The sequence below is a fragment of the Agelaius tricolor genome, unplaced genomic scaffold, assembly GCF_023055355.1.
Source record: "Agelaius tricolor isolate 1412-34295 unplaced genomic scaffold, bAgeTri1.0.p SCAF_1, whole genome shotgun sequence".
In the NCBI taxonomy this organism is placed as follows: Eukaryota; Metazoa; Chordata; class Aves; order Passeriformes; family Icteridae; genus Agelaius; species Agelaius tricolor.
The window spans coordinates 33,538,183-33,552,745 of NW_027269261.1; the positions used below are offsets into that span (position 1 = coordinate 33,538,183).

Below are 14,563 nucleotides of genomic sequence, written 5' to 3' on the forward strand. Positions count from 1 at the left end.
GGCCTCATTTTTCTAATACTCCAAGTTAAATAGTATAATTACCTCTGGTCCCCCTGATCCACCAACCTCTGTCTGTTTTTAAAAAATATTTTGAAATAAAGTCACTGTATTGAAGTTACTGAAACCCAAGAGCTGTGACAAAGTAAAGAAGAAGGTGGCAGTCATGCAAGTATCCATCTTCACACCAATGGATACACAATCTTAGGATGCTTCTGGCCCAATATAATCCCCATGTAAAAAAAAAAAGGTTTCTGAGAAATGTTAAGTACACAAATACCAGCTTATTAAGGACTGTCATAGTTTGTGACAAACTCTTACACTGCACAGTGTGCTTTTCAAAAGGAAAGCATTGTAGATAGAAGCTTACAATTTTTTAATTATAAATTCAATTTTTATTTCCATGAACTCATTCAGTATATTTTGTCTCTGATGTTAAGTTACAGGTTCATAACTAAAAAAAAAAAGCTTGATAATGTGGGGTTCTTTTTTTTTTAATTATCCAAAATTTTTTTGCTTAGCATAAAAAGGTGCATTACACAGTGAAGAGTGTTATAATGATGGCTCACAAAAATTTCTCTGCTAAGTAACCATTTTTCTGGGTTACATGATAAAATACTTTTTTATCTCCATCAGGCTGTGAAAAGCAGGTATATTCAACTATTGAGAATAAAGTAAAAATGCAAAATGCAGCTATGCTAAAATTAAAGAACAGATTCATTCAACCCAGGGAGAAATAGAAACATCTGTCAACATATTGTAACAAAAACTCCTGCAGTGATCAAAAGCTGTAAGTGTAGCTCACTTACAGAGAAGTTAGGTAATTTAAAATTATGTTTGTGAAAGGAGTCAGGTCTTGAATTTATGCAAGTGACCATTCCCATAGAGATCAGAGGAAGAGTAACATACAGCAGGAACCAACCACACGAGATTCATGCATAGGAGGACAAGTGCATGAGCATGTGACTGACTGCACTTCCAGACTTGTAAGAGAGGAAGACCTGTTGCAGCATTGCTCCTGAATAACCAATTATCCAGAGATAGATTTTTCCAGCTGACTTTTCCCAGGGATCTTTTTTGTCAGATGTGACAGATACAGAGAAGAGAAGCAACAGCCACTCTACCAGGGGTGGGGAGAACAAAGGACAGGTCAGAAGACGAAGTTTCCTACTTGGCATGTGAGATGTGAAAACTCTGAAAATACTGGGGACATTCCCTATGACTCATCCATAAGCCATCTACAGCTGACTGATCTAGAACCAAGCACAAGAGATGAAATTCAAGCCTTAAGGAAGCCAAGAGAACGTTGCCAATAAGTACAACAATGCCAAGTATTCCCCCTGATGGCCTTGAACTTTTCCCAAAAACATTGCCAAGGATTGTGTTGACTTTGATATATAAAAGAATGCAGACTCAACAAAACTTCTCAACCTCGTCCAGGCAGTGTACTAAGAACTGCTGTGTATGCAACGACATTTTCTTCCACATAATGGAAGTACTGCTGTGTATGCAATGACTTTTTCTTCCATGTGATCTTCAAGTAACACTGAAACAGCAGACACAATTTAAGATTTTCCTTGGTTTTAAATTTTTACCCATTTTTACCATAGTATTTTTTCTCCGTACATTAAAAATAAGACAAAACTAATTAAAACATACCAAATCCACAATTCCATAACACAAAAAGCAGGCAGAAAAAGAAATGTTTTCACTGATACTGTGTAAATTCTGTTAATCTAAAGCATTCATTGAGATGCAATATCACAGAGCACTATGTGTGTTAAATGCAGATGTTGAGTTCTGATGGCATAATTTCTAAGAGAAATATGGGCATCAGAATAAAGAAATATACTGGCTGCTCTTTATGGCTCTTTCATGTCCTTCATACTTTCTCCCTTTCCTCAATAAGGGTGACAGGGGTTTAGCTTCTGCCTATAGCTGTGCCACTGAGGAGAAGAGCAGAATCACAGCTTTCAACTAGTTGTAGGAGCACCTAAATTTACCAAACTCCTTGTGATTTGTGGTTGTTTTATGCTAAGATAGGTGTGGAGCTTTTTCCCCTGCACCAGGACATTAAAAACTGCTTTTTGCTATGTGGATATTTTGGTGTCTACTAATACATTCAAACATGAGCTTAAACAGCTTCTCTCTTTATAGGCACTCTATATGTGGCCTCTTATCTTCTCCTGACTCGTAGGAACCTCATCCACTTGACATCTCTGTCTTTATGCAAGTTGCTAGGTAGCACTAACGAGCAAAGGTACACACACAGATAACACAATCAGAGAAGCCTCACTGGCACTGAAATGTCTTTTATTTCTAACTGGTTGCTGAAAGACCAAGCTCTTACTGGGACAGTGTATGACAATGTTTCTTTTATGGCGTGTCCCTGGACCTTGCCATTCTGCTTTCCAGTGCTCTGGGTAGAAAGAATACTCATGACACTATATTGCTGTTGGAACAACTGAGGGTTTGGGTTTGTGTTTTTCTGTGCAGCTATACACATTTTGCCATATTTTGCATGGTCAAGATTCCCTTAGGAAGAGGTATGACATTTATTGAGCCTTTCAAAATCATGCTAAAGATGTGTCCTAACAACATCACATGCAAAATAGCTTAATAGAATATTATATACTGTACCCTGAAGAACATATAAAATGTAGTTTTAAAGTTAACTGAAGACTGCAGCACACACAATGCACAGGAGTAGAATTATATTTCCAGAGATACATTTTTAATATTATTTCTTACTCTGTTCACCCCAGGCAAATTTCTCGCAATCAGCTGAAACAAGATCTGTGCTACAGGTACAGAAATTCTGCACTACACAGAAGGCAAGATGGCAGAAATCCACATACTCTTTTTAATTTTGGCAGATGCATTGATATGCTTGCTTCCAAAAATGAAAATCTAGCCTTTCTTTTGGTTCACTTATTAAACTGATTTAGTTCAGTATAAAACAATTAGATAAATGCCAATGTAGGCTGTCTGCAAATTCCATGCCAAGGTTCAGTTTCATCTAAATTCTGAAACAGAAAAACTGAATTGTTGTTGCCTCAGTGGCACACAACTCAATGTCCTTAAAGTAGTGGTGAAGCATTGCACAAATGTAAGATTCTAGATGTAAGATTTATTATTTTTCAGGCAAGCGGGTGGAAGAGACCAGAAAGGACTAGAAAGTCATCTCTAAGGATGCAAATGTAATGTCTTCCTTACATACATACCCTACTGGAATTCAACTTGCAACCATTGTCCACACAGTTTTACAGTGTCCTTCAACAGATCTGCAGGATACTTAACATTTAATTTAAAAATGTTACAGATTTTTATGTAATTTCCATACAACAGTACCTCATTTTTATAGATGTTATTGATTTATACCAGAATTTTAAGACATACCTGCTACCGACTTAATTTTCCGTTTAACTGAAATGAGACTTCAGCATTGTATTCTTTTTGTTGTTGTAGAACCTTAATCTTTCTTTTCAGTTCCTTAGGATATATCCTCAATTATATGCTAATTTTTACTAATCTCATTATTTTAGGAGAGAAACATGCCTTTAAAACAGAAGTCCCTTCATTAAGAGTTTCTGTGCACTTATTAATGTTAGGTTCCCCACATGTAGCTACCAGCACCTTACTGAAAATTCAAACATATGTGGCCTGTGTTTATTTGGGTTAAAAGAAGTAAGCATCAAGCAAATCTGATAGAAGCTGCACACTTTCACAAATCAATCCATTTTACAGGTTCCATCTGCTCTTAAGTGCTTCCCAGAGAACAAACACTGTGTCACTATACCACATATTTCCATTGCACTATCCCAAACACACTTAAGCTGCTGACAGATTAATGCTTAGTTCACTTGTGGCATACATTCTTGGGTTCTTACACATGTTCTTATAAGGAAATGGAACTCACTAAGCACTTAATCACAAGCTGGGGTAGTGTTATGGCCTGGAATACAACACACTAACTCTGTTTCAGGAACAGGCTAAGGTATCTCTATTTAAGCCATCGCTGTCACTACCACTGCCAAGGCCCTGGAAATCAAATTACCTTTGTCAACCTCAGTTAAACAAAAGTAAGCAGAAATTTGCCAAAGGGTAGCCCTGAGAGCCAGGGATGAGCCACCTGAGGAGCGTGCAGAAAGGGCCAAAGGAACGTCCTGTTTACTAGAACACAACTTGTCTGGCTTAACCATGCGTATATTTGCTTGAATCCATTACGAAGAAATCTTGGTAAAAGGACTGCAAAGACAGGAATTAATATATCAAAGACAGTATTAACTGAAAAACTGAAGTAAAATACAACACAACTTTCTAAAGATGCCCAGTTGATTGTGGATTTACCCGGTTAGGAAGCCATGACAGCAAGAGGAACACATCTGAGTATATGCAAACATGAACATACACAATGAATGTCTCCATTTGTGCTTGGGAGAAAGGTGAAGTTTTGTGGAAAAGCCTTTGCATCCTTACTTGATGTAAACCAAGTTCTATCAGTTCAGAGCAGTCAAGAACTTTATCTTGTTTGATGATTAAATACAGGACACAAAAGGGAAGGGATAGCTTTTTGGGGTGAATAGCAGGAAAACTGTAAGTAAATTTTTTCCATATTCAATTTGGTAAATATTTATCCAGTTCTGACCACTGAAATAGATTTCATAGAAGAAAGCTCAGTAATTCACTCTCTAGACAGATTGATCCCCCACCATGTACACCACACTGTTATCACCAACAGTGAAACTTTGAATCATACAGGTTGGAAAAGAACTCTAAGATCACTGAGTCCAGCTGTTAACCAAGCACTATGGAATTCACCAATAAACCATATCCACAAGTGCCACATCCACACAGCTTTTGAATACTTCACCAGAGATGGTGATTCCACAACTTCCCTGGGCAGTCTATTCCAATGCCTGAGCACCCTTTCAGTCATGAAATTTTTCCCAATATCCAATCTAAGCCTCCCCTGTTTCACCTTGTGCCCAGCTCCTCTCATCTTGCCTGCCATAGGTTATCTGGGAGAGGAGATTGACTCCCAGTGCAATGCTTTCTTTAGTGAATTGTATGTTGCTGAGTGCTGTGGTGAGATTGGCATCCACAAGCCAGCCCTGATTTCCATGATGTGCCCTTTCAATTTATGAGAGACTTTTGTCACTCTTCTCTTTTTTAGCTTAGCAGGGTCTGAGTGCAACTTGCTGTGAGTTTTTTTAGTGTCACTGGATGCAGTCAATGCTCTACCCTGGGATTTTTCAGATGCAAAGATCAAGAACAGTGATAGTCCTCACCACTGCAAACAAGATAGGAAAAGTCCTGTTCCACTGCAATATCTGGAGTTGGTTGCTCTTTGATGGACATAGTTTAGCACATCATAGTTTAAACACTGGACCTTCTTGCTCTCCTCAAGGCATCAGAAGTCAGGAATACTTCCCTGGGACAGTGCTGCTCTCAGAGCAAGTCAGGGGGTTGAAAGCACGGGGTATTTAATAAAATTAACAATTTTAGTTAAGTCAATATACTTTTGTGTCACAGATTAATGTTGATGCTCTCTCACATGGAAAAGACCTTGCCACCCACACTTCCCACCCCCTCCACCTCTGTTTTTTTCCTCCGTTGGCACAAGCAACCTAACGCAATTTAATAGCATCTCTTGATAAACATGCAGCATTGGAAGAGCTGGCTTGAACTGCAAACTTACACAATACACAGATGAACTGCATCCAGACAGGTAGCAACAGATAAAGCTTGAGTATGCATTCAGGATTTTATCTTACTGTAAGCATGCAAACCTGTTTTTCATCTCAAAATTCTGAGATGTTGAATTGGTAGAAGTAATATTACCCAACTTGGTTAGGCATTTTGAAATCCGTTGAAAAATAAGAGACCTTATGCTGGTACAGTACTGAGACAAATACCTAAGATAACTTATCTTTAGCTATGGCCATGAGACCATGCAACTAATTAGTAGGGCATTCTCCTGGTCATAAGTTACTCTGTGATTTTTCTGTAAGATTTGAGAAGTTGCATTTCAGAAGACACAATGTCTGTGTTTCAGAACATCTCAAACTACAACATGCAGCAATTTTCCATTCTTCTTAAGCAAGGTCTCCAGTCATATTTACATAAACATGTTTACAACATGTAATTTGTGCCAGTGTCTAAAGCAAAGTACTTCACAAAATGCTTTGGTAAATCTTGCAAATTAGCCCTATGCTGAGAAAATTAATCTCCTAAATATTTTTCCTTTTTATGACTGTATATACTGAGACTTTTGTTTCACAGCAAAGTAGGATCTAATTCAATTTTTCAAAGTCTGCCAAGCACACTATTGCATGAAAATATTTTCTTTTCTCTTTCTCTTTTCTATTTCATCCACAGTGATTCAAGCAGAAAGAGCTGGTTCAGAACGCTTCCACTTGTTGGCTGTCACTTTTGCCAGTTTTCAGAAGGTTTCTGAAAGGCTGGCCAGCCTTAAAAGAACAATGTATCCTTGGTGTGCATCATTCAACATACCTGAATTAAGATGTAAATGAATTCATGATGTTGCTGCAATGAAAACACTTTGATTCCAGAACTTGATCTTTACTTCTGGCAGCCCATCAGCCGTATCCTCCAAGAGCACACTGCATGGCTAGAGAAAGCTGATTTTCCTCTTAGGAAAGTGTTTGCAACTTAGGAGAGTGTGGCAAGTAGCCATTTGCTTTGCCCTCTCCCTTTTTGATATTTTGCAGTGATGGGGAAGAGTTAAAAGAAAGGCCTTTTCACCCTAATTTTGATATTTCCAGGCTTCTTGTCATCATTCTTTGGTTGCCTATATCATAGGCCCACGTTCTTCCTTCACTGGGCATTTGTGCATTGCATTCCTGAAAGATGACTTTATTTTGGTTTTAAAATATGTATTTTTTATTATTAATCAGTGGGCTTCCACTATTTTCTGAGGGTGATTCTTTCCTTTTTGATATATTTCTCTTGCTCTCACATTCATCAGTTTTCATGGCCCTTTGGGCAGACACTTTCTGTTTCTGTGAACTCTTTTCCTTAGCAGCACTACAGCCTGCCTGTATTTTAGCCTTCCAGCATTTGTAATCAGTTACCATCTTTATTCTGCTCTCTACCCAAAATCATTTGCTTTTTGTTTCTTTCTTCCTACTTTCATCTTCAAAGTCACATAAATAAAGCTGATTCAGGCTTCTGTGTCTTCCCTGATGATAAAATGACAAACTGTACCCTAGAAAAGAAGTTCCAGTATACTCAGGGGAAGAGAAGAAGCACTGAATTACCTCCTTAACCATGGAACTGGTTTATCTGAAGGCTAAAAAGTGTCTCAGGGCTGGATACTAGCAAACAGTAGTTGGGATTCTGCCCTAAAGCAGATAGAATTTCTAATAGAAAACCAGAGTGGAAATGAAGCACCTTTTGTGGCAGCCAAGGGAATACATGCAGAAGGGTTTTACAGTTGACCAGAAGGTCAATACAACATCAACTCTTTCACTTGAAATTGCATAAGCCAATATTAGAAAGATTAGGCATTGACTAAATTTCTGAAGGCCATAAACTGCTGTATTTATGAGGTAGCACAAGTAGTGTTTCCATAGTAGTTGGTATTCTCAGCATTTCCCTGTGGCACAATTCTACTGCTAATTATATATAAGGCAGAGTGCTTGCCTAATGTGGCTGTGTTGGTTCTCATACCAGATTAGATAATTTAGAATTAAGTTTGATACCTCCAAGGTTCTTTGTATAGAAGAACTGGATTTTCTAGTTTTATGGGGTTAAGGAAAATTGATTAACAGACCTTTACCAGGTCAAGTGAAATACAGTTCATGGGGATTTGGTATGGTGGACAGGAGTATGCATGAACCTGTTAACAAAGGTAACATATTCTTGGTTTTCAGGTATATCCAAGTAAAGCATTCCTTTTTACATCTTCCACAACATTTTAGCCCTTTTACTCAAAAACTGGCAAATTCAAGATCTGGTGAGCTTGTAGTCTACCATCACATCACTAACTTTGTGGTCTCTAGGATTTGCTCACTGCAGTAGCTTACATTTTCCTCCCATCTGCATACTCTTTTTTTTTTCTTCCTTTTCCTATAAATATGAGTCTGTGAAATTCCAGCTTTACTCAGCATCACCTATTTTACTACAGAACCTCTGTGATCTTCATTCTTTGCATCCCCTGCTGCATGGATCATCTCAGTAGGAACTTAGTAATTCATTGTCATGGTTCTTGTTTGACAATACCTCCTTTGATTTTCAGGCTCAGCACACCCCTCTTCAAAGCACCATCTTTCCATCTCTCACTCTCCCTGGACATTCACATTGATTTACCCTTTAAACAAACTAAATTCTTCAATTTCTTTGCTCTCCTTATCCACTGTTCCTTTCCTCTTCTCTTCCTCATGACTATGGTTTTCCTTTTCAGTAACTGCTCTGGTTTTTCAATAGGGAAAAATACTGCCTTTTCATCTTTTTTAGCCTTTATCTCTATTATCTCTGTTTTCTTGCTTAAATACCACAATTTTACTTTTTCACTACTGTTCGCATCTGTACCTCAAGAAACTCTTAATTGATTTCCACCTTGGAAGTATTGCCAAGTCTCCTCTCTCTGCTTCCTCAACTCAAATTGGCAATTTATTCTAACAAAGAAATGGGTAATTTATGACTAAATCAGACTTTTCCTAATTCTCTCCTCAGAGAATGCCTTGTTCCTTACAGCTTCTCTGGTTCTGTTTCCTTCATGCCCTCTCCTTTTTTCTCTTTCATCAGAGATAGAGTTGTAATTTATCTGTCTTTTTAAGTGATTCTCCTCCTTTTTTTCTCCCTTTCACCATGATTTCTACCTCTAAAGTAGCTTTTGCAAAGCAATGTTCAGTTACTGTCAAAGGAATCCAAAATGCCATAGATGTTTCATATGTCTCTATTTTTTAATTGTTAATTGCTCGCTTGAAATCACTTCCCAACTCCATTTAAGGTTTGGTTCTAACCAAACCTTTGTTTAGATTCTGTATGCCATCAATTCCACCATTTTCTTCTTAGCAAAATCCATACAGACACATTTTACAAAATCCATACAGTGAATTCCCCAAAATTGTTCTCAAATTTTTTTCAATAGAATAACTATGTTGCACTTTTTTTTTTTCATGGCACACAAGTCTTTGTAATATCTGCTCATGCATATACTCACTTCTGTTTTTTAAATGTGTTCTTTAACTAGTATGTAATAGCAAGCAGACTAATGAAAAAAGCTCAGGTAATGGCTGCATAAGTCCTTACTTTGTAAATTGCAAGCATGCACATATAAAAAACCAAGAAAGGATCCCCTGATTACAAGACAAAAATACCAGCTATTAGTGCTTAAGTAAAAAAAAAAAAAAAAAAAAAAACCCAAAAACAAACAAACCAAGAAATACCGAAAGCAAACTGAATCTTTTGGCCCTGGTAGGCAGACAGATTGGGACCAAAATCCTTATTCAAGATAAAGCATGAACCTCTCTGAATGGTCTAACATCTTAATCTGAAAGTGATCCTACAGTAAAAAAAAAACAAAAAATCAAAAGAAATCCCTGCAGATGAAGTTATCATTGCAAAGAACACAGAGTTTTCAAGAGCTGTGAAATCGAAGAACACCTGGAAATGCTATGTGAGAAATGAAGAAATCAACACTTGCAGTTGTGTCAGAGAAATATGCAACTCTGGGAAACTTAGTGATTTAGTTCACTAACATGACTTGGAGATCACTATCTATAAAATTCAAATTCAAATAGCTCTTGACATGAATGAAAGATGAAACTAGAAACTAAACCTGAAACTAGAAGCTAGAACTGAAGATAATAGGCACCAGTATACAAATACAGAGCTGCTGGACATACAAATATCCAGCAGCAATGAAGTTATTTAAGGATATCTTAGCCTAAAAAATGATCCAAATATCTTGCAGCAATGAAGTTATTTAAGGATATCTTAGCCTAAAAAATGTGGTATACACTGAACAAGGCACTGCAAATTAACACTGCTGTTGCTGAGCTTCTACTCATGTGTGATAGAGTCTATTGGACAAGCCAGTGACATCAACATTACACCAAAAAAACAGCTGGCATGACTAGAGAGAATAGTAAGAATTTTTTCCCATATGCACAATATGTGAAAACAAAGAAAGGTAGAAGGGGGAGCACTTATGGAAGTGTGAGTTTATGGAAGTCATTGAGGATCATGCAGGTCAGCATCACTTTGGGGGACAACTCAGGGTTGTTATGGAAACATACAAGAAAAACAAAACTAGGAAAGAACCAAAGAATTGAAGGTGATGATGCTCTGCAGACATACACAGCAAGCAACCAGCAAAACAGAAAATCCATTTCCTACATGGGAAAGGGATTGATCAGGTCATAGGTAACTTAGGCACCAGACTTCAGGTGTAAAACCTCTCTTTTTCATTTTTTGGAGAAGGTTGTTGGGAGTGGAGGGAAGGAAGTCGGGAGAAATTGAAGACATAAGTGGTCTGCTGAAGTGTTTTAATGGATTCTCAAACATATCAGCCCAGTGACAAGCATTATCCCTGTGTATGAACAAAATAGGTACACTGAAGCCAAAAATGGTGTAAATATTGCCACAAACATCTGTCTTTTGGAAGAATTACCTATTATTAACCAGAGACAATACACTCTCTTATTTATACTGGGTTTTCCTCTTCTTTTGACACATTTTGCTCTAAACATTAAACGCCATTGGCATTTTCTAAAACCCCCAGCAAAGTGAATAAGGAAGATTTAGTTCTTTCTGTTCTTTGTTTCATTATTTCTTTGAATTGCTTTCTCCACCTTGACATTTTTCTCTCCCTCTCGGGTGATCCCAGAGGTAAGATTTATGTTTACAACTGATGGTTTATGATTAAGACATTGAACTTTGGTCACGGAATTAGTGCTGTCTCTAGGTTCAGAAACCCGGCAGCCACGCTCGAAGCCCCGGGGGACCTTCCATAACCAGGGTGCCGACTGGCGACGGATCCGGGCTGTAACCCTTAAGCAGGAGCATCCCCCAGTGGCCCTGGTTATCACTGCAGTGCAGTTCTGGGGATATTTTTCGGTTCTCTAGCTTTCAATGTAAACACAAATTCAATTCAAGTGCCTCAGAACTAGCCAGTACACAGAAGTCGGTTGAGCTCACTAAAGAACCAAAGATACTTGATAAAAAAGAATGATTTCCAGTCATTTCATATATCACATGTGTATTGCGAAACACATAGCTGTAAAAAAAAAGGATATTTTTTCTAAATGCATTCAAAAAGGGGGGGAAATCAGACCAAAAGAAAGTCAGACTCTTTATTGGAAATCCTTCTTGAAGAAGAGAAAATAGGTTTAGAGTTTGTTCCAATAATGTTAAGTTCTATAGCTTCTTTTGGCTTTTTTACAAGATCATGATTCAAGAAAAGGATACTATAGCAACCACCAATTTTTAATCTGCTTTTTGATTGAAGTTCACATACTTAGAAAATATAGACCATCATATATATTGAATTAGAATTCTAAATCAAAAATTCCTGGCTGGTATTTCATTAACCCAATGAAAATTCAACCATGTTCCCAGAAAAAGACAAGAACACACCAGCCACTGCTCTTAAACCCAGCCCTTTGCAGAACAATCCAAAATTGCACTCACTGGGATTGCCTTCCCTGTTCCCTAAATGAACTCAGTCACTGACAAAAGGTGAAGTAATGGGCTACTACAAAATATTACTGGAAGGGATGGAGAATAGGAGGAGGTAGAAGGGCAGACAAATGATGCAGAGATAACACAAATACGGGGTGCTTGCACCTACCCAGCTCCCTCCCACTGCAGAAGCAGAGCAGGCACATTGCACAAGCCCTGCATTTGTGCTGACTCAGGGGAGGGGGCTGGAGGGGGAAGGACGTGCAAGGCTGCTGGGTGAGGAGCCAGAGCAGCACTTCTGCACAGCACTTCTGCAGGGGATGAAAAGAAGGAATTTTCTCTTGTTATATTGAACCCTCCAGTTACTTCTAATGCTGCAGCACTGGAGATGAAGGGTTTTCAATTAAAACAGCCCATCTGAAAAGCAGTGGGATTTCTACATTAGCTTGAAATTCAGCAGGGGATTATATGAAGGGCAGAGCAGAAATCGATGAACATTTTTGTTGTCTCTGTATCAGAATCTCACCAACCTCATGTGCCATGAGCCCAAAGAGGTGACATGGTGTTATCCAGCAGGCAAGCCCAGCAGGCCTATGGTGTCACATAGTTACTTCTTTTCCTCCTCTTACCCTTGTCACAATAGCTGAGGACATCTAGCTGAGTTTTATAACAGATGCATTTTCCACTCTCTGGCAGCAGTGTAAAGCACTGAATACTTGAGACAAGGGGGAAATATACCCCAAACCTAATCCCCAGAACATATGTGCCTTGTCAGTAATTTAAGGGCTAAATGCTGGGTCCTTCCTCTAAGGTAACCTAAGGGAAATCTGTCTTTCTCTTTCTCAGTATCTCTGAATCTGATCCTTCACGAGCAGCAGTCAGAGCAGAGTGTGAATGTGCTAACTGAGACATGACAAACCCATGTAACACCTCTTGCTGATACTCTGTTATTCTGTGGTTAAGGCTCATGAGGATTTTTGAAAGGAAGTTTATTTTTGCAAGCTGCTGAGTGCTGACTATGACATGGGGCAGCTTTCACTTAGGCAAATGTCTTAGCTTTGGTTAAGGCTCTTGGACAGACAGGCTATTAATGTGGCATTTTCTAGGAAAGCCATGTAGATACACTTGGCTTAGGCTATTCAGTGAAAGTACATGTTGTAGGTTTTCACAAAAAATGGATGGCTACAGTTCAGCACAAAAGGAGAAGGCAGCTTTTTGTCTTGGCAGACACTACCTCTTCCTTTCTTTTTGCTAAACCGTATCAGGGGTCCTGAACAATGCTCCTTATAGGTTATTATTGCTACCTAAAACACTGGGCTTGGTATCCAGCATGACAAATCAGTTTTATGTATTACAATCTATCTCTGTCACTTACATGAAGTGGATGATTCTGAAAAAGTCAGCAAGCATCATAATGAAAACATACATTATGATACAATGTGTCACACAGCACTGAAAATTAATCCTGCTGCTAAAAAAAATGGAAAATGCACAATAAACACATTACCTGAAATTAAAACTGGTTCTGACCAAGTCTCCAGAGCCTTTAAAGTTGTAACAATGATTTCCTATTTATATGGACTGCATGAATTCTCAGGTGATTCCCTGTGGAGATCTGTATGAATACTTTTTCCAGAGCTGAGGAAAGGAAAATAGGTAGCGATAATGGAACTGCAGGAGCAGCCAAGCAGTAGATTGATTCAACAGGAGAAATTCAATGTATCCCAAAGGATTTCCTAGGATTTGCTCTCCTGCTGCTTAGGGCACAATTTGTTGTAATGAGAAACTAAGGACTTTGTTTCAGGTGTGTCAAACCTTGTAGTGATGACTTGAAGGTAAAAAGAAAAAGAAATAACTGAAAATCTCTCTTAAATAATGCTTTTGGGTGAGGAGAGAATAACAATAAGCTCTCCAAGGTGCAAAAAAGGTCAAGTATCTCATGTAAATAATTATTACCTTAAGAGATGCTAATTGGATGCACAGTCAAATCCTTCATCTCCAAACTGCTGCATGAAACAGCTTGAAAACTATGGCACACTTCAGCAAGCAAAACAGAGAAAGCTTTATTAAATTATCTGCTAAGACTGCACTTGGTCTCACTGTAATCTCTGCTCTCAGAAATGTCTGCAGAAAATAAATGCTCAGTTTTCAGTTGTGGAGAACTGAATTTACAATTATAAAAAAAACCAACCCAAAACAACTGAGGTTTGGTTTTTTTATTTAATAGGGGAACATGTAAAGATGCAGAATACTCTGCTCATCTGAAGTGTGTCACAAGGTAGAACACTGGCAGGAAGCATGTACTGCTGCAGTGCTACATAAGCCCTGTGTAAAAGGTTAAGTGGGACATGCACAACATGAATTTCACCCTGAAGAAATGTGAAAATTTTTAGGCTCTCATGTCCTCCTCTGTGAAAATGAATAGTCATTATGAACACAGAGCTACTCCACAGATGTGATGCACCACAGCCTATGCAGGTTTATCAGTGATCACTTTTTAGTGAAAGCTCTGAAACACTATGTTCCTCAAGTGAAGCCCTGAGTTTTATTCAGAAACAGGCTGCCATGTGGGATTTCCTCAGCAAAATGCTCAATGCTGATGGCATCTCCATTTGATTAAGGGAAATATGTAACATCTGAAATGTTCATATTCACAGCAGAGCATATTGTTCAGCTCTAGCACACCCCTCATGCTTGTCAGCATCACACAGTGTATTGAAACATCACATGGTGCACCAGCAGAGAAGAAATGGATGCTGCAAAAAATACCTTCCTGAGGATGAAAATTCATGTGTGAATGACATTGTACCTGGACACTCAGCACAGGCTTACATTTAGTTACAAACAATGCAACTATTCAGAACCCAAAGATGTGAGTCTTCTAAAGCTTTTAGCACACTGACCAAAGCAGAAG

The 14,563-nt window shown here is 38.4% G+C and overlaps 1 protein-coding gene across 5 annotated transcripts in view; it reads right to left on the minus strand.

Moving 5' to 3' along the window:
* SMYD3 (SET and MYND domain containing 3) overlaps window positions 1-14,563 on the minus strand; it is a 381,469-nt gene that overhangs the window by 30,053 nt on the left and 336,853 nt on the right. The gene's annotated exons all lie outside the window — the stretch shown is intronic.